Source organism: Salvelinus namaycush, chromosome 18 (genome assembly GCF_016432855.1).
Source record: "Salvelinus namaycush isolate Seneca chromosome 18, SaNama_1.0, whole genome shotgun sequence".
NCBI classification, from domain to species: domain Eukaryota; kingdom Metazoa; phylum Chordata; class Actinopteri; order Salmoniformes; family Salmonidae; genus Salvelinus; species Salvelinus namaycush.
The window spans coordinates 38,864,235-38,882,538 of NC_052324.1; the positions used below are offsets into that span (position 1 = coordinate 38,864,235).

The 18,304-nt window shown below is 46.2% G+C and overlaps 1 protein-coding gene across 1 annotated transcript in view; it reads left to right on the forward strand.

The window, feature by feature from the left end:
• Window positions 1-3,142: 3,142 nt before the first annotated feature.
• LOC120062946 (serine/threonine-protein kinase TAO3-like) overlaps window positions 3,143-18,304 on the forward strand; it is an 88,658-nt gene continuing 73,496 nt past the window's right edge. Inside the window, exon 1 of the mRNA XM_039012999.1 lies at window positions 3,143-3,236. The gene's annotated coding sequence lies outside the window, so the exon portion shown is untranslated. The remainder of the gene's footprint in view (window positions 3,237-18,304) is intronic.

Sequence of the window (18,304 nt, forward strand, 5' to 3'; positions counted from 1 at the left end):
GCCTGCCTCTCTCTCTCTCTCTCTCTCTCTGCCTGCCTCTCTCTCTCTCTGCCTGCCCCTCTCTCTCTCTCTCTCTCTCTCTCTCTCTGCCTTCCCCTCTCTCTCTCTGCCTGCCTCTCTCTCTCTCTCTGCCTGCCTCTCTCTCTCTCTCTCTCTGCCCGCCTCTCTCTCTCTCTCTCTGCCCGCCTCTCTCTCTCTCTCTCTCTCTCTCTCTCTCTCTCTCTCTCTGCCCGCCTCTCTCTCTCTCTCTCTCTCTGCCCGCCTCTCTCTCTCTCTCTCTCTCTCTCTGCCCGCCTCTCTCTCTCTCTCTCTCTGCCTGCCTGCCTCTCTCTCTCTCTCTCTCTCTCTCTCTCTCTCTGCCAGCCTCTCTCTCTGCCTGCATCTCTCTCTCACACTCCCTCTCTTCCTGAAGGAGGGAGGACAAGAAGGCAAGGAGGACTTGAGAGCTCAACTTTCCCAAGGCTCCTGCCTTCTGAATTACTTTCAGTTATAAATCATGTAGCGACTATCACAAGAAGCACAACACATTTAGGTCCTCTTTTCGTCCTTTATTATTCAAACTGTGGCTTGTTATACCTGATCTGAGGCCTGTGGTATCTAGAGGAAAGAATTCTAAAACAAACCCGATTTTGCTGAACTCCCATATCTACTGGGTGAAATACCACAGTGTACAATCACAGCAGCAAGATATGTGACCTGTTGCCACAAGAAAAGGGAAACCAGTGAAGAACAAACATCATTGTAAATACAACCCATATTTGTTTATTTATTTTCCCTTTTGTACTATAACTATTTGCACATTGTTACAACACTGTACAGTAAATAGCCATAATATGGCATTTGAGATGTGTCTATTCCTTTGAAACCTGTGATTGTCATGTTTACTTTTTGTTTATTTCACTTCTGTTTATCTGTTTCACTTGCTTTGGCAATGTTTCCAATGTCGATAAAGCCCTTTTGAATTGAATTGATATGAGACCTATGATATCTAGAAGAGAGAGATGTGAGGCCTGTGTTATCTAGAGAGAGAGATGTGAGGCCTGTTATCTAGAGAGAGAGAGAGAGAGATGTGAGGCCTGTGTTCTCTAGAGAGAGAGAGAGAGATGTGAGGCCTGTTATCTAGAGAGAGAGATGTGAGGCCTGTGTTATCTAGAGAGAGAGAGATGTGAGGCCTGTGTTATCTAGAGAGAGAGAGATGTGAGGCCTGTGTTATCTAGAGAGAGAGAGATGTGAGGCCTGTGTTATCTAGAGAGAGAGAGATGTGAGGCCTGTGTTATCTAGAGAGAGAGAGATGTGAGGCCTGTTATCTAGAGAGAGAGAGATGTGAGGCCTGTGTTATCTAGAGAGAGAGAGATGTGAGGCCTGTGTTATCTAGAGAGAGAGAGATGTGAGGCCTGTGTTATCTAGAGAGAGAGAGATGTGAGGCCTGTGTTATCTAGAGAGAGAGATGTGAGTGTCACGGCTGTGTGGAGAGACGTACCACGGCGCAGCGTGCTCTGAGTTCCACATCTCTATTTTTGCGAAACTTACAAAAAAAGGAAACAAACAACGAACCGTAACATAAGAGCAACATGCACTAACTTAAAACAAGATCCCACAAAACACAGTGGGGAAATGGCTGCCTAAATATGATCCCCAATCAGAGACAACGATAAACAGCTGCCTCTGATTGGGAACCATACCAGGCCAACATAGAAAAAAAACACCTAGATAGGAACACCCCCCCTCTAGTCACGCCGCGACCTAACCAAAATAGAGAATAAAAAAGGCTCTCTATGGTCAGGGTGTGACAGTGAGGCCTGTGTTATCTATAGAGAGAGATGTGAGGCCTGTGTTATCTATAGAGAGAGATGTGAGGCCTGTGTTATCTAGAGAGAGAGATGTGAGGCCTGTGTTATCTAGAGAGAGAGAGATGTGAGGCCTGTGTTATCTAGAGGAGAGGAGGAAATAATTTGGAGAAAGAGGAAGTAGTTATCTTGGAAGAGCTCAGGGGTCATTGGATGAGTAATGTGAGTCTCTCTTTTCTTTTGGCTGTTTGGATGGTCTGGTTGGATGGATGTTCACTTCACAACATGTTATTTTGTTGTCTTGCCACTGACAGCATGGCCGGACTGGAGCTAGGTGCCAGAGTGCACTAGTCCTTGCTGATAACAAGCATACCATAACATGATGCATACTCATAACATGATGCAGCCACCACAATGCTTGAAAATATGAAGAGTGGTACTCAGTGATGTGTTGTTGGACTTGCCCCAAAAGTAATGCTTTCTATTCAGTGCCTGGAGTTCCATTTTTTGCCACATTTTTAGGAGTTTAACTTTAGTGCCTTACTGTAAACAGGATGTGATTATTGTAGATGTGACAGTACTGTAGCTAGCTAGCTGCTGCCAGACCAGAGCTCTTGTAGATGTGACCGTACTGTAGCTAGCTAGCTGCTGCCAGACCAGAGCTCTTGTAGATGTGATCGTACTGTAGCTAGCTAGCTGCTGCCAGACCAGAGCTCTTGTAGATGTGATCGTACTGTAGCTAGCTAGCTGCTGCCAGACCAGAGCTCTTGTAGATGTGACCGTACTGTAGCTAGCTAGCTGCTGCCAGACCAGAGCTCTTGTAGATGTGACCGTACTGTAGCTAGCTAGCTGCTGCCAGACCAGAGCTCTTGTAGACGTGACAGTACTGTAGCTAGCTAGCTGCTGCCAGACCAGAGCTCTTGTAGATGTGACAGTAATGTAGCTAGCTAGCTGCTGCCAGACCAGAGCTCTTGTAGATGTGACAGTAATGTAGCTAGCTAGCTGCTGCCAGACCAGAGCTCTTGTAGATGTGACAGTACTGTAGCTAGCTAGCTACTGCCAGACCAGAGCTCTGTTGTATCTTCGTGGATGGGGATGCTCTACCACCTAACCAACTCAGTGTATGATAGGCTTAGACTGTACTCTGTACTAGTCACTAACAGTGTGCTCAAACAACCTGTAAGGGTTATGAATTATTACAGTGCACTTCTGATACGTACATATTTGTTTAAGGACAAACTCTGTTGAAGTGAATTACGTAATTTCAACCAGTTTTGATCAGTTATGTCATGATGAAGTTTTCTATATTTGAGTTATTTATGTAAGCATGCTCTTTCCTCTACTCTGTTTCCTCAGGTGTTTCTCCATCTGTCCCAGCCATGAAGCTGCAGAGTAGACTATAGACCCGCTCTTGGCCTAGAGAGCAGCTGAACTCCCTCACACACTAAGGTAATCATGCATGTGGTCGTTCGGCACTAGCAGACAGCTACTGTACAGGGGCGATTCCACTTCGGCATTACCCCAAAATATTTTTGGTATCCCAGATTGTTCTGGCAATTCTCACATCAAACCTTAATTTGAAAATCATGATGAAAGTGGCCCTTTTAGACCTGTATCTGCTTCCTGACGATCTGTGAACTGTACATGATACAGACAACATCTTGGTGTCATTATACTGTTAGACCCTATGATCTGTGAACTGTACATGATACAGACAACATCTTGGTGTCATTATACTGTTAGACCCTATGATCTGTGAACTGTACATGATACAGACAACATCTTGGTGTCATTATACTGTTAGACCCTATGATCTGTGAACTGTACATGATAGACAACATCTTGGTGTCATTATGATCTGTGAACCGTACATGATACAGACAACATCTTGGTGTCATTGTGATTCATTGATTTCCTTTTTGTACTATTCAGTCCTTTCACTCTCCCCTCCCTCCCTCCATTATCTAAATCCTTCTGTCCATATTGCATGGAAGCAGGCGACTGTGGTAAATGAGTCTGCCGTTTATTAAGGGTTGTACACATAACATCCAATGTCGATCTTCGTTTGTTCAGCTCACTGTTGACGTCTGAATGGCAACAGTTTCATGTAAAATCAGTTTGCACTCAGTTCACAAGTACTCTCAGCAGGCAAGTGCTATTGGTGTGTTGAGGCCCTAATGGCTGGTGTGTTGAGGCCCTAATGGCTGGTGTGTTGAGGCCCCTAATGGCTGGTGTGTTGGAGCCCCTAATGGCTGGTGTGTTGAGGCCCCTAATGGTTGGTGTGTTGGAGCCCCTAATGGCTGGTGTGTTGAGGCCCCTAATGGCTGGTGTGTTGAGGCCCCTAATGGCTGGTGTGTTGAGGCCCCTAATGGCTGGTGTGTTGAGGCCCCTAATGGCTGGTGTGTTGGAGCCCCTAATGGCTGGTGTGTTGGAGCCCCTAATGGCTGGTGTGTTGGAGCCCCTAATGGCTGGTGTGTTGGAGCCCCTAATGGCTGGTGTGTTGGAGGCCCTAATGGCTGGTGTGTTGGAGCCCCTAATGGCTGGTGTGTTGGAGCCCCTAATGGCTGGTGTGTTGGAGCCCCTAATGGCTGGTGTGTTGGAGCCCCTAATGGCTGGTGTGTTGGAGCCCCTAATGGCTGGTGTGTTGGAGCCCCTAATGGCTGGTGTGTTGGAGCCCCTAATGGCTGGTGTGTTGGAGCCCCTAATGGCTGGTGTGTTGGAGCCCCTAATGGCTGGTGTGTTGGAGCCCCTAATGGCTGGTGTGTTGGAGCCCCTAATGGCTGGTGTGTTGGGGCCCCTAATGGCTGGTGTGTTGGGGCCCCTAATGGCTGGTGTGTGGAGGCCCTAATGGCTGGTGTGTGGAGGCCCCTAATGGCTGGTGTGTGGAGGCCCCTAATGGCTGGTGTGTTGAGGCCCCTAATGGCTGGTGTGTTGAGGCCCCTAATGGCTGGTGTGTTGAGGCCCCTAATGGCTGGTGTGTTGAGGCCCCTAATGGCTGGTGTGTTGAGGCCCCTAATGGCTGGTGTGTTGAGGCCCCTAATGGCTGGTGTGTTGAGGCCCCTAATGGCTGGTGTGTTGAGGCCCTAATGGCTGGTGTGTTGAGGCCCCTAATGGCTGGTGTGTTGAGGCCCCTAATGGCTGGTGTGTTGAGGGCCCTCATGGCTGGTGTGTTGAGGGCCCTCATGGCTGGTGTGTTGAGGCCCTCATGGCTGGTGTGTTGAGGCCCTAATGGCTGGTGTGTTGAGGCCCCTAATGGCTGGTGTGTTGAGGCCCCTAATGGCTGGTGTGTTGAGGCCCCTAATGGCTGGTGTGTTGAGGCCCCTAATGGCTGGTGTGTTGAGGCCCCTAATGGCTGGTGTGTTGAGGCCCCTAATGGCTGGTGTGTTGAGGCCCCTAATGGCTGGTGTGTTGAGGCCCCTAATGGCTGGTGTGTTGAGGCCCCTAATGGCTGGTGTGTTGAGGCCCCTAATGGCTGGTGTGTTGAGGCCCCTAATGGCTGGTGTGTTGAGGCCCCTAATGGCTGGTGTGTTGGAGCCCCTAATGGCTGGTGTGTTGGAGCCCCTAATGGCTGGTGTGTTGGAGCCCCTAATGGCTGGTGTGTTGGAGCCCCTAATGGCTGGTGTGTTGGAGCCCCTAATGGCTGGTGTGTTGGAGCCCCTAATGGCTGGTGTGTTGGAGCCCCTAATGGCTGGTGTGTTGGAGCCCCTAATGGCTGGTGTGTTGGAGCCCCTAATGGCTGGTGTGTTGGAGCCCCTAATGGCTGGTGTGTTGGAGCCCCTAATGGCTGGTGTGTTGGAGCCCCTAATGGCTGGTGTGTTGGAGCCCCTAATGGCTGGTGTGTTGGAGGCCCTAATGGCTGGTGTGTTGGAGGCCCTAATGGCTGGTGTGTTGAGCCCCTAATGGCTGGTGTGTTGAGGCCCTAATGGTTGCTCCTTTCTTGCTGCTCTACATACTCAAGCCGGCATGATGATGCTGCTGCTGCCTTTGTAAAGCAATCGCTGAGAATTAAACTCTTTACTGGGAGAAGAGAAGCACATACACACAGAACGCCAGAAGCAAAGCTGGCTGTTGAGTCACACAGCAGAGAGATCTCAGAGAGTTGGGGAGCCCATAGCCAAGGTTGAGGGGGGGACAGACAATCCTTTTGGTAGGGTGGAGAGGGAGGGCTGGGTTTTCACATGGAGGGATGGAGAGAGGGCTGGTTTTTCACATGGATGGATGGAAAGAGGGCTGGTTTTTCACATGGATGGATGGAGAGAGGGCTGGGTTTTCACATGGAGGGATGGAGAGAGGGCTGTGTTTTCACATGGATGGATAGAGGGCTGTGTTTTCACATGGATGGATAGAGGGCTGTGTTTTCACATGGATGGATAGAGGGCTGTGTTTTCACATGGATGGATAGAGGGCTGTGTTTTCACATGGATGGATAGAGGGCTGGGTTTTCACGTGGATAGATGGAGAGAGGGCTGGGTTTTCACGTGGATAGATGGAGAGAGGGCTGGGTTTTCACATATATGGATGGAGAGAGAGCTGGGTTTTCAGATGGATGGAGGGAGGGCTGGGCTTTACTGTAGGAGGGAGGGCTGGGTTTTACTGTAGGAGGGAGGGCTGGGTTTTACTGTAGGAGGGAGGGCTGGGTTTTACTGTAGGAGGGAGGGCTGGGTTTTACTGTAGGAGGGAGGGCTGGGTTTTACTGTAGGAGGGAGGGCTGGGTTTTACTGTAGGAGGGAGGGCTGGGTTTTACTGTAGGAGAGAGGGCTGGGTTTTCACATGGATAGATGGAGAGAGGGCTGGGTTTTCACATGGATAGATGGAGAGAGGGCTGGGTTTTCACATGGATAGATGGAGAGAGGGCTGGGTTTTCACATGGATAGATGGAGAGAGGGCTGGGTTTTCACATATATGGATGGAGAGAGAGCTGGGTTTTCAGATGGATGGAGGGAGGGCTGGGTTTTACTGTAGGAGGGAGGGCTGGGTTTTACTGTAGGAGGGAGGGCTGGGTTTTACTGTAGGAGGGAGGGCTGGGTTTTACTGTTGGAGGGAGGGCTGGGTTTTACTGTAGGAGGGAGGGCTGGGTTTTACTGTAGGAGGGAGGGCTGGGTTTTACTGTAGGAGGGAGGGCTGGGTTTTACTGTAGGAGGGAGGGCTGGGTTTTACTGTAGGAGGGAGGGCTGGGTTTTACTGTAGGAGGGAGGGCTGGGTTTTACTGTAGGAGGGAGGGCTGGGTTTTACTGTAGGAGGGAGGGCTGGGTTTTACTGTAGGAGGGAGGGCTGGGTTTTACTGTAGGAGGGAGGGCTGGGTTTTCAGATGGATGGAGAGAGGGCTGGGTTTTCAGATGGATGGAGAGAGGGCTGGGTTTTAGTGTAGGAGGGTGAGAGAGGGTAGCGGGAGGAGGGGGTTGCCGGAGGGGCGAGGGGGTGGTTGATTCCAAGCTCTACTGTATGTGTGTCCGTCCGTGTGCGCATGTGTATATTCCATGTTTCAGCGTGGTGAGAGAATACATCTCACGAATCACTTTCATCTCTACTGCTTAATTCCCCCTCACAGGCATACTCCTATGTCCAAAAGGTCATGTGTTCATTACAATTGAATCAACACAAATCACCCATTGACATCCATATGAGACTGAATGACCATGTGTTAAAGTGTGTTATTAATACTGTAAAGTACACGTATACTACATAGTGGTGATGTGGGGTGAAGCATTATTACTGCACCCAGGCTGTCCGTCTTGATTAGTAAGGCTTTACTGAAGTGCAGTGATTCTCTATGGGATTGAATACCACAGTGTAATATCAAAAGCCCTAATCCTACTCTGTAATATCATGCTAGTAATATAAAGTGAAAGGATCATTATCTAATTATCTCTCTCTCTCTGTCCCTCTGTCTTTCCCAACATCCATACATTATCTCAATGCACAATTTGGCAGATTTGTATTGGTTAGGTTTGGGCGATGTCAACCATTGTCCTATTGTGACTATATACCCATAAAACATTGTGATATACGATATTGGCCACCTCTGCTAAAACGACAGTTGGGCTGTAGCACCAAATCAAATACAACTGGACAAAGCATGATGAAAGTTAATGTTGTTGGAAGCCTTGGCAGAGGCTTAGTGCAGGCAATGGCAAATCTTTTCTAATATTCCTTTGTGTCTGGCTGTCTGGAGCAGTGACTCTCTGATGAGGAACGGTCTGTCTTACTGATGTGAGCTAGGTTATATAGGACTACGTCATGATGAGGAACGGTCTGTCTTACTGTAGTGAGCTAGGTTATATAGGACTATTATATAGACCTCACAGTGAAATGCTGACTGACAGGCCCTCCACCAACCGGTGTAAACCTCATAGTGAAATGCTGACTGACAGGCCCTCCACCAACAGGTGTAAACCTCACAGTGAAATGCTGACTGACTAGCCCTCAACCAACAGGTGTAAACCTCATAGTGAAATGCTGACTGACAGGCCCTCCACCAACAGGTGTAAACCTCACAGTGAAATGCTGACTGACTAGCCCTCAACCAGCAGGTGTAAACCTCACAGTGAAATGCTGTCTGACAAGCCCTCAACCGGTAGGTGTAAACCTCACAGTGAAATGCTGACTGACAGGCCCTCAATAAAAAATGCTTTAAGAAGATTTAAGATTTTTTATTATAAATTAAAAAATTCAAATTCTAAAAATCGAAAAAAAAGACAAAATAATAAACATCAATTTTTTTAACTGTTAACTAAAAAATAGATAAGTAAAAAAAAAAAAAAAAAAGCTCAAAATAATTTAAGAGCAGCAGTGAAATAACAATAGTGAGGCTATATACAGGGGGTACTTGTACAGAGTCGATGTGCAGGGGTACAGGTAAGTTGCGGAAACATCTACATGTAGGTAGAGTTAGTTACTACATAGATAATAAACAGAGTAGCGGGAGCGTGAAAGAGGGGTCTGGGTAGCTCTTTGATTAGCTGTTCAGGAGTCTTATGGTTTGGGGGTAGAAGCTGTTAAGAAGCCTTTTGAGGCCTCCTGGGTGGCGCAGGGGTCTAAGGCACTGCATCGCAGTGCTAGCTGTGCCGCCAGAGATTCTAGGTCCGAGCCCAGGCTCTGTCGCAGCCGGCCGCGACCGGGAGGCCCATGGGGCGGCGCACAATTGACCCAGCGTCGTCCGGGTTAGGGGAGGGTTTGGCCGGCAGAGATATCCTTGTCTCATTGCGCACTAGCGACTCCTGTGGCGGGCCGGGCGCAGTGCGCGCTGACCAGGTCGCCAGGTGTACGGTGTTTCCTCCGACACATTGGTGCAGCTGGCTTCTGGGTTGGATGTGCTTTGTGTCAAGAAGCAGTGCGGCTAGGTTGGGTTGTGTTTCGGAGGACGCATGGCTCTTGACCTTCGCCTCTCCCGAGTCCGTATGGGAGTTGCAGCGATGAGACAAGACTGTAACTACTACCAATTGGATACCATGAAATTAGGGAGAAAAAAGGGGTCAAAAATGTTTTTAAAAGAAGCCTTTTGAACCTAGTCTTGGCGCTCCGGTACCGCTTGCTGTGCGGTAGCAGAGGTAACAGTCTAGTGTAGCTGGAGTCTTTGACAATTTTTTGGGCCTTCCTCTGACACCGCCTAGTATAGAGGCACCAGTGATGTACTGGGCCGTACGCACTACCCTCTGTAGTGCCTTGCGGTCAGAGGCCGAGCTGTTGCCATACCAGGCAGTGATGCAACCAGTCAGGATGCTTTCGATGATGCAGCTGTAGAACCTTTTGAGGATCTGAGGATCCATGCCAAATCTTTTCAGTCTCCTGAGGGGAATAGGCTTTGTCGTGCCCTCTTCACAACTGTCTTATGATAGTTTGTTGGACCAAGGGACTTGAAGCTCTCAACCTGCTCCACTGCAGCCCCCTCGATGAGAAGGGGGGCGTACTCGATCCTCCTTTTCCTGTAGTCCACAATCCTCTCCTTTGTCTTGATCACGTTGAGGGAGAGGTTGTTGTCCTGGCACCACACGGCCAGGTCTCTGACCTGCTCCCTATAGGCTGTCTCATCGTTGTTGGTGATCAGGCCTACCACTGTTGTGTCATCAGAAAACTTGATGATTGTGTTGGGGTCGTGCCTGGCCATGCAGTCATGAGTGAACAAGGAGTACAGGAGGGGACTGAGCATGCACCCCTGAGGGGGCCCCCGTGTTGAGGATCAGTGTGGCGGATGTGTTGTTACCTACCCTTACCACCTGGGGGTGGCCCGTCAGGAAGTCCAGGATCCAGTTGCAGAGGGAGGTGTTTAGTCCCAGGGTCCTTAGCTTAGTGATTAGCTTTGAGTGCACTATGGTGTTGAACGCTGAGCTGTAGTCAATGAATAGCATTCTCATATAGGTGTTCCTTTTGTCCAGGTGAGAAAGGGCAGTGTGGAGTGCAATAGAGATTGCATCATCTGTGGATCTGTTGGGGTGGTATGCAAATTGGAGTGGGTCTAGAGTTTCTGGGATAATGAGGGCCATGACCAGCCTTTCAAAGCACTTCATGGCTACAGACGTGAGTGCTACGGGTCGGTAGTCATTTAGGCAGGTTACCTTAGTGTTCTTGGGCACAGGGGCTATGGTGGTCTGCTTGAAACATGTTGCTATTACAGACTCAGACAGGGAGAGGTTGAAAATGTCAGTGAAGACACTTGCCAGTTGGTCAGCCCATGCTTGCAGTACATGTTCTGGTAATCCGTCTGGCCTTACGGCCTTGTGAATGTTGACCTGTTAAAACTCACATCGGCTACAAAGAGCGTGATCGCACAGTCGCCCGGAACAGCTGATGCTCCCATGCATGCTTCAGTGTTATTTGCCTCGAAGCGAGCATAGAAGTAAATTGACTCGTCTGGTAGGCTTGTGTCACTGGGCAGCTCTCGTCTGTGCTTCCCTTTGTAGTCTGAAATAGTTTGCAAGTCCTGCCACATCCGATTAGCGTCAGAGCCGGTGTTGTTAGATTCAATCTTAGTCCTGTGTTGACGCTTTGCCTGTTTGATGGTTTGTCGAAGGGCGTAGCGGGATTTCTTATAAGCTTCCTGGTTAGTATCCTGCTCCTTGAAAGCGGCATCTCTACCCTTTAGCTCAGTGCGGATTTTGCTTGTAATCCATGGCTTCTGGTTGGGGTATGTATGTACGGTCACTGTGGCGACGACGTCATCGATGCACTTATTGATGAAGTCAGTGACTAATGTGGTATACTCCTCAATGCCATCAGAAGAATCCCGGAACATATTCCAGTCTGTGCTTGCAAAACAGTCCTGTATCTTAGCATCTGCTTCATCTGACCACTTTCTTATTGACAGAGTCACTGGTGCTTCCTGCTTTAGTTTATGCTTGTAAGCAGGAATCAGGAAGGTAGAATTATGGTCAGATTTGCCAAATGGAGGGCGAGGGAGAGCTTTGTACGCGTCTCTGTGTGTGGAGTAAAGGTGGTCTAGAGGTTTTTGCGCATTTAACATGCTGGTAGAAATGAGGTAAAATGGATTTGAGTTTCCCTGCATCAAAGTCCCCGGCCACATGGGCGCCGCCTCTGGATGTGCATTTTCCTATTTGCTTATGGCTGTATACAGCTCATTGAGTGCGGTCTTAGTGCCAGCATCAGTTTGTGGTGGTAAATAGACAATTACGAAGAATATAGATGAAAACTCTTTTGGTAAATAGTGGACTGTGGTATACAGCATATCATGAGATACTCTACCTCAGGCGAGCAAAACCTCGAGACTTCCTTAGATTTCGTGCACCAGCTGTTGTTTACAAATATATATAGACCGCCACCCCTCGTCTTACCAGAGGCCGCTGTTCTATCCTGCCGAACAAGCTTAAAACCTGCCAGCTGTATGTTATTCATATCGTCGGTCAGCCACAACTCGGTGAAACATAAGATATTACAGTTTTTAATGTCCCGTTGGTAGGATATACGTGATTGTAGTTCGTCTATTTTATTATAGATTGATTGTACGTTGGCTAATAGGACCAATGGTAAAAGTAGATTGCCATCTCGGCGTTGGATCCTTACAAGCCACCCGGACCTTCATCCCTGATACCTCAGTCTCTGATACCTTCGTCTTTTTCTCCTGCGAATGACAGGGATGACTCTGACTCGTTGAAAAAAAAGTATTCCTGCAGTACGGGGTGAGTAATTGCTGTCCTGATGTCTAGAAGCTCTTTTCGGTCATAAGACACGGTAGCAGAAACATAACGTACAAAATAAGGTAGAAATAATGTGAAAAAACACAATAGAACAATTGCATACGGGATCTTAAAATGGTAGCCATCTCCTTCGGCGCCATTCTTCATTATTATAATGGTGAGAGGTTAGCATTTCTTGGGGGTATGATTTTTTGTGTCTAACTTTCTCTCGAATCACGGTAGCAACCACATTAATGAAGTGTTAACTTCTTACAAATGTTAGAATTTTTCTTCCACTTTTGACTTTTTCCACTTTGTAAATGTAAATGTGGAAAAAGTCAAGGGGTGTGAATACTTTCTGAATGCACTGTTCACCTGAGCTATCTACATCTATCTCACTGTACCAGGTAGCGCTCAGTGGAGTAGAGTGAATAACCTAGCTATAGCGTCTATCATAGTGGATGATAAATAACCTAGCTATAGCATCTATCATAGTGGATGATAAATAACCTAGCTATAGCGTATATCATAGTGGATGATAAATAACCTAGCTATAGCGTCTGTCATAGTGGATGATAAATAACCTAGCTATAGCGTCTATCATAGTGGATGATAAATAACCTAGCTATAGCATCTATCATAGTGGATGATAAATAACCTAGCTATAGCGTATATCATAGTGGATGATAAATAACCTAGCTATAGCGTCTATCATAGTGGATGATAAATAACCTAGCTATAGCATCTGTCATAGTGGATGATAAATAACCTAGTTATAGCATCTGTCATAGTGGATGATAAATAACCTAGCTATAGCATCTATCATAGTGGATGATAAATAACCTAGTTATAGCATCTCTTGGTCTACTAGCGAGAGTTGGCTTGTTGGTTGGTTGCGGTCTCTCCCTCCCTCTTCCCTGCTCTCCATGTCTCTCTCTCCCAGTACTGCCCCTCCCCCGCCTGCTAGAGTGGCGCCTCTCTCTACCTCTCTCTCTCTCTCTTTTCTCGTTCTTTATCAGCTCCGGTCAGTAAAGTCGCTTAAAAAATTACTTTTCTGCTGCTTCCTTCACTCGGATCGGTCTGGATCTGACCAGGTCTATATGGAACGGGTCTCCATTTTTAAAAAAAATTATGCATATCAGGTCCGGGTGGGAAAGCCCCAGGTCCATTTCGGACTTTTTGGTCCCGTGAAGACGTTTGCGCGTGTGTGTAGCAGAGCAGAGCTGTAGAATGTAATATTCAGCAGCCTGATGGTCTTCTTTCATAGCAACACGTTTGAAGATGAATTAGTAATGGCAATGCAGTGGCCTCGGGGAGCCCACAGCGTGAGAAACCATCGTATTGGTGGGTGAAATGTGTGTATTTGGGCAAGAGGATATGTGAGGGCATGTCTGTTTACCAATATTCTTAACGGGAGTGTATGTTTGTGTGCAATTGCAAAGGTGAGGACGTGTGTGTGCCTTCGCACAAATGCTAGATCCTCATCACTCTACTGTACTACCCCCTCCTTATCACTATATATATATATATATAAACACACACACACATGCCCATAAGCACTCACACATATGCAACAGGAGGAGAGTGGAGACAGACTGGGATGATGCAATGAAGAGGGAGACACACACACTTGAAATGCTTTATATGGATTTGGAGTAAATGGAAACAAAACATGGCTTACACACACACACACACACTGTGTTTTCCCTGTTGGCATATGTTGGAAGGGTCAATGAAGGCTTGTAGTTTATCTATAGCTTACGGGTGTATGTATTGTTCTGTGTGTATAATTTTCCCCAGTCCAGCCAGAGACATGGCATCTATTGCATCCACAACACATGGAGAAATCTTGACCCTGAACGGTGATAAATTACTAACATCAATGGTGGAACCAATTCATGTTTTTTAAAATGTTTCAACCCATGTTTATCACGAGTATTACGTAGCAATGATAATGTGTGTGAGAACTGAACTTTAGGTAAACACAATGACGGAATACCAAGAGTACAACACAATGTACAGTATTGTAGCTTACACATTAGAACCCGTGTAACCAGGCTGTCATCCATTATTTATAGGTTATTCACACCGTTTCCTATCAAATAGTCACAGTGTCGTCCGAGGTGTGGTAACCAGCTCAGAGAAGGTCTGCTGCTGCTCAGGAGAAATACCTCATTAACCACACTACAGTTAGTTAGACAGTTGATTATGTTCTCATGCTATGTCATTGTAGAGCTAGATAAGAAGTCAGGCAGGAAGCCAAGTCTGCATTTACCACATGGAACACACCATTGTTCCAAAGGTTCTACATAATCCGGGTCATTCCATGCCTTTCATGTGAAAAAGGAACAAATATGGCCATGCCTTTTTGAACAGTAGATTGTTTGATATGACATTGTATCTGAAAACAATGAATACCTCTAAGATGAAGCTCATGAGAATTACGATGATGATCATTGTCTGTGACTGTCTCTGCCTGGTGTGTAGGGTTGAGCGGTATGCAAATGTTCATAGTGTTTCTGTACCATACCGAGGTATATGGTATTACCGGAAGTGCACACAAGGGGCGCTATGCATACTGAACAAAAAATATAAACGCAACAATTTCAAGGATTTGACTGAGTTCATATAAGGAAATCAGGCAATTATTAATTAATTAATTAGGCCCTAATCTATGGATTTCACATGACTGGGAATACAGATATGCATCTGTTGATTACAGATACACTATATATACAAAAGTATGTGTACACCCCTTCAAATTAGTGGATTGGGCTATTTCAGCCACACACATTGCTGACAGGTGTATAAAATCGAGCACACAACCATGCAAACTCAATCGACGAACATTGGCAGTAGAATGACCTTACTGAAGAGCTCAGTGACTTTCAATGTGGCACCGTCATAGGATGCCACCTTTCCAACAAGTCACTATATCAAATTCCTGCCCTGCTAGAGCTGCCCCGGTAAACTGTAAGTACTTTTATTGTGAAGTGGAAACGTCTAGGAGCAACAACAGCTCAGCCGCGAGGTTGTAGGCTACACAAGATCACAGAAAGGGACCACCGAGTGCTGATGGGCGCAGAAACTGTCTGTCTTCGAACTCACTACCGAGTTCCAAACTGCCTCTGGAAGCAACGTTCGCACAAGAACTGTTTGTCTGGAGCTTCATGAAATGGGTTTGGAAACGCCGCCATTGGACTCTGTAAACGGGTTCTCTTGAGTAATGAATCACGCTTCACCTGGATTTGACAGATACCATGAGAACGCTACCTGCCCCAATGCATACTGCCAACTGTCAGATTTGGTGGAGGAGGAATAATGGTCAGGAGCTATTTTTCATGGTTCGGGCTAGGCCTCTTAACGCTACAGCATACAATGACATTCTAGACGATTCTGGGCTTCCAACTTTGTGGCAACAGTTTGGGGAAGGCCATTTCCTGTTTCAGTATGACAATGCCCCTGTGCAAAAAGCGGTCCATACAGGAATGTTTTGTCGATCGGTGTGGAAGAACTTGACTGGCCTGCACAGAGCCTTGACCTCAACCCCATCGAACACCATTGGGATGAATTGGAACGCTGACTGCGAGCCAGGCCTAATCGCCCAACATCAGTGCCCGACCTCACTAACGCTCTTGTGGCTGAATGGAAGCAAGTCCCAGCAGCAATGTTCCAACATCTAGTGGAAAGCCTTCCCAGAAGAGTGGAGTCGCCCACACAACGCCATGCACATTGTCTGCAGCAAAGGGGGGACCAACTCCATAATGATGCTCATGATTTTGGAATCAGATGTTCGATGAGCAGGTGTCCACATACATTTGGTCATGTAGTGTACCTTTTCTTTTTTAAGTAGGGGCGTGAACCATTCAGTATCTGGTGTGACCAGAGAGCTGACGTATGACGTAAAGGTAACGTAAGGGTAATGGCGGACTGAAGGGATTTATGTAGAGCACCTCAAGATAAAACATAATATTCGAAATATCTGCTAAATTAGACTAAAATATTAGCACTACTTAATCTGGTGAGAGATAACCTTCAATCTGGACAATAACACAAAACAAATCCTAAAACTAGAGACATTTATCGACAAATATTACGAAAACAGGCAACAACCAAACATGACGGAGAGTAAGACAGGGGAACCGATTACAAAACGAAAACGTGACTCTTCTACAGACACTGATGACTTAATATTCTCACCACCGGGAATGGTAAAGGTCGAAACCGATCTGTTAAAATCAATAAATGACAAACTGGGTATACTTGAATTAGTTAGTAAGGATATAAAAGAGTTGAAGGCAAGCCTAGAGATGAGTGATGAAAAAGCTGCGACATTGGAGAAGCAAACACACGCGCTAAAAGGGACAGTCAATAAAATTGAAACCGAAATGAATGGAATTAAAAAGGAGAACACCGTTCTGAAGGAAACCTTACTAGACATACAAACTAGATCCATGAGAGAAAATTTGGTACTTACAGGTATCCAAGAAAAAGAAGGAGAAGTTCCTGAATCTATAGTTAGAGAGTTCCTCCTTACAGCGCTTCAGATTCCACGCGAAGTTATCGACAAAATCCAACTTGAACGCGTTCACCGCTTCGGACAGAGAGGGCAGAGGTACGAACGCCCAATCGTTGCCAAATTTGCTTCATTTAAAGATAAAATAATGGTTAAAAGCCTGGGTAAAAGACTTGCTGGGACCAAAATTGGCATGAATGATCAGTTTCCGAAGGAAATTGCAGAACGGCGCAAAGTTCTGTATCCAATTTTCAAAGAAAATAGATTAAAAGCGAAACGAGTAGCTCTCGTCGTTGATAAACTATATATTGATAACCAGTTGTTCAGAGACACAAAGACTACTCCATGGTTATTTTAAAAATTACAAAGTTCTCATAGACGAGGGAAATAAACACAATTCAAGCCCGGTTACTGATTGTAACAATACAATAAAAAATATAGCTTTTCTATAAATCTTCACATATAACTAATTGAACACACAAGCACTAATTCAACATAGTGAAGATAAAAACTAAGTAAACAGAAGGCACAGTATGTGTGGATGGTATGGTTTGTGTTTATTTTTTATTTTATTTGTTATGTTTGGAAAGTTGAATGAGTGAGTAATGAAATGGTTGCATATCCCAGAGCCAATGTATTGCTGTGAGCCGGGTATGAGAGGGCTTTCAATGTTCAGATGATGGATATACCTTTATAATGAATTATACGTCTTATTTATTTATTGTCCTATCATGGAGAACTACATTTTTTATTTATTTTTTTATAAATTATATCTAATTATTTATTATCCTATTTTAATGGTACGGTCCATGGCACTATACCCTAGACACCCACCTGAATGACCCAGATACTAAGGAGAAGTCCCTAACTGTTTTATGTGCCCGCTGTAAGCGGTCTGTATGCAGCTAAAATGAGGTCAGAGACCAAGAGCAGCACTGCCCCCTCAAGATTCTGAGCCTGCTTGGCAGGGTTGGTCCTGCAAAGCCAAAGCCCCATAAAGGGAGAGCATAATATACAAGGAAATTCTCAAAGCTGCTAATGAGAACCTTGACGACCTTGTACCTAGCCGGTGGGGTGCCCCCACCCAGGCAGTGGCAGTGCTGGCAACACTAGCTGCAGTAACCCATGGGGAGGGGGTCACACTCGGACATTCAGAGAGGGGGTATATTATTGTGGCCCTGGCGGCACAAAATCAAAGTCGGACTGCATGGAGATGCGTGGGGACATGGTCATGACGGGTGGCCGTATTGTGGGTGTTTCAGGAATAAGGTGTACATTTGACCTCCATTATCTAGGATATGACAATGGTAAATAAATCTCTCAATTTTTGCTAATTTTTTGTGCGGTCTTGCAGGCCTTCTCATGCAGCTGCAACTGCAAGTGCATTTGTAAATCATGACCCATCTTGAGTTGGGCTCTGGGATGGTGCAATTGTTGAGAAAGTGAGCTTATGGTTGTGTGGGGGTAAGGGCTGAGTGTGTGTGGGTGTATGTGTGTATCCCACAACTGTTGCGAAGGAAGAAGTAAAAGATGTTAGGGACAATAGAGGATGATCCACAGATATATATATAATACAAATCGAGGTGAGGGCAATGGAAATGCATATGGTAATTGATCTTCTTCAATTCGGTAAATGGCACTGTATGCTCTTTTCAAAGAATGGATCCCAGTCAGTTCAGGGCTATGGGATACAGGGGGTCGAGGGTGGTCTACCGGGCATTGGGATGACAAGCCATCTCGAGATGAGGCCTTTTAGCGGGTGGAATAGTAGGGACCAATTGGAGGTTTACTTAGTAGAAATGCAAATATCATGGTACAACTATATAGACACTCAATCATTATGTTACTTTTTAATAGTACGTTTACAAAAATAT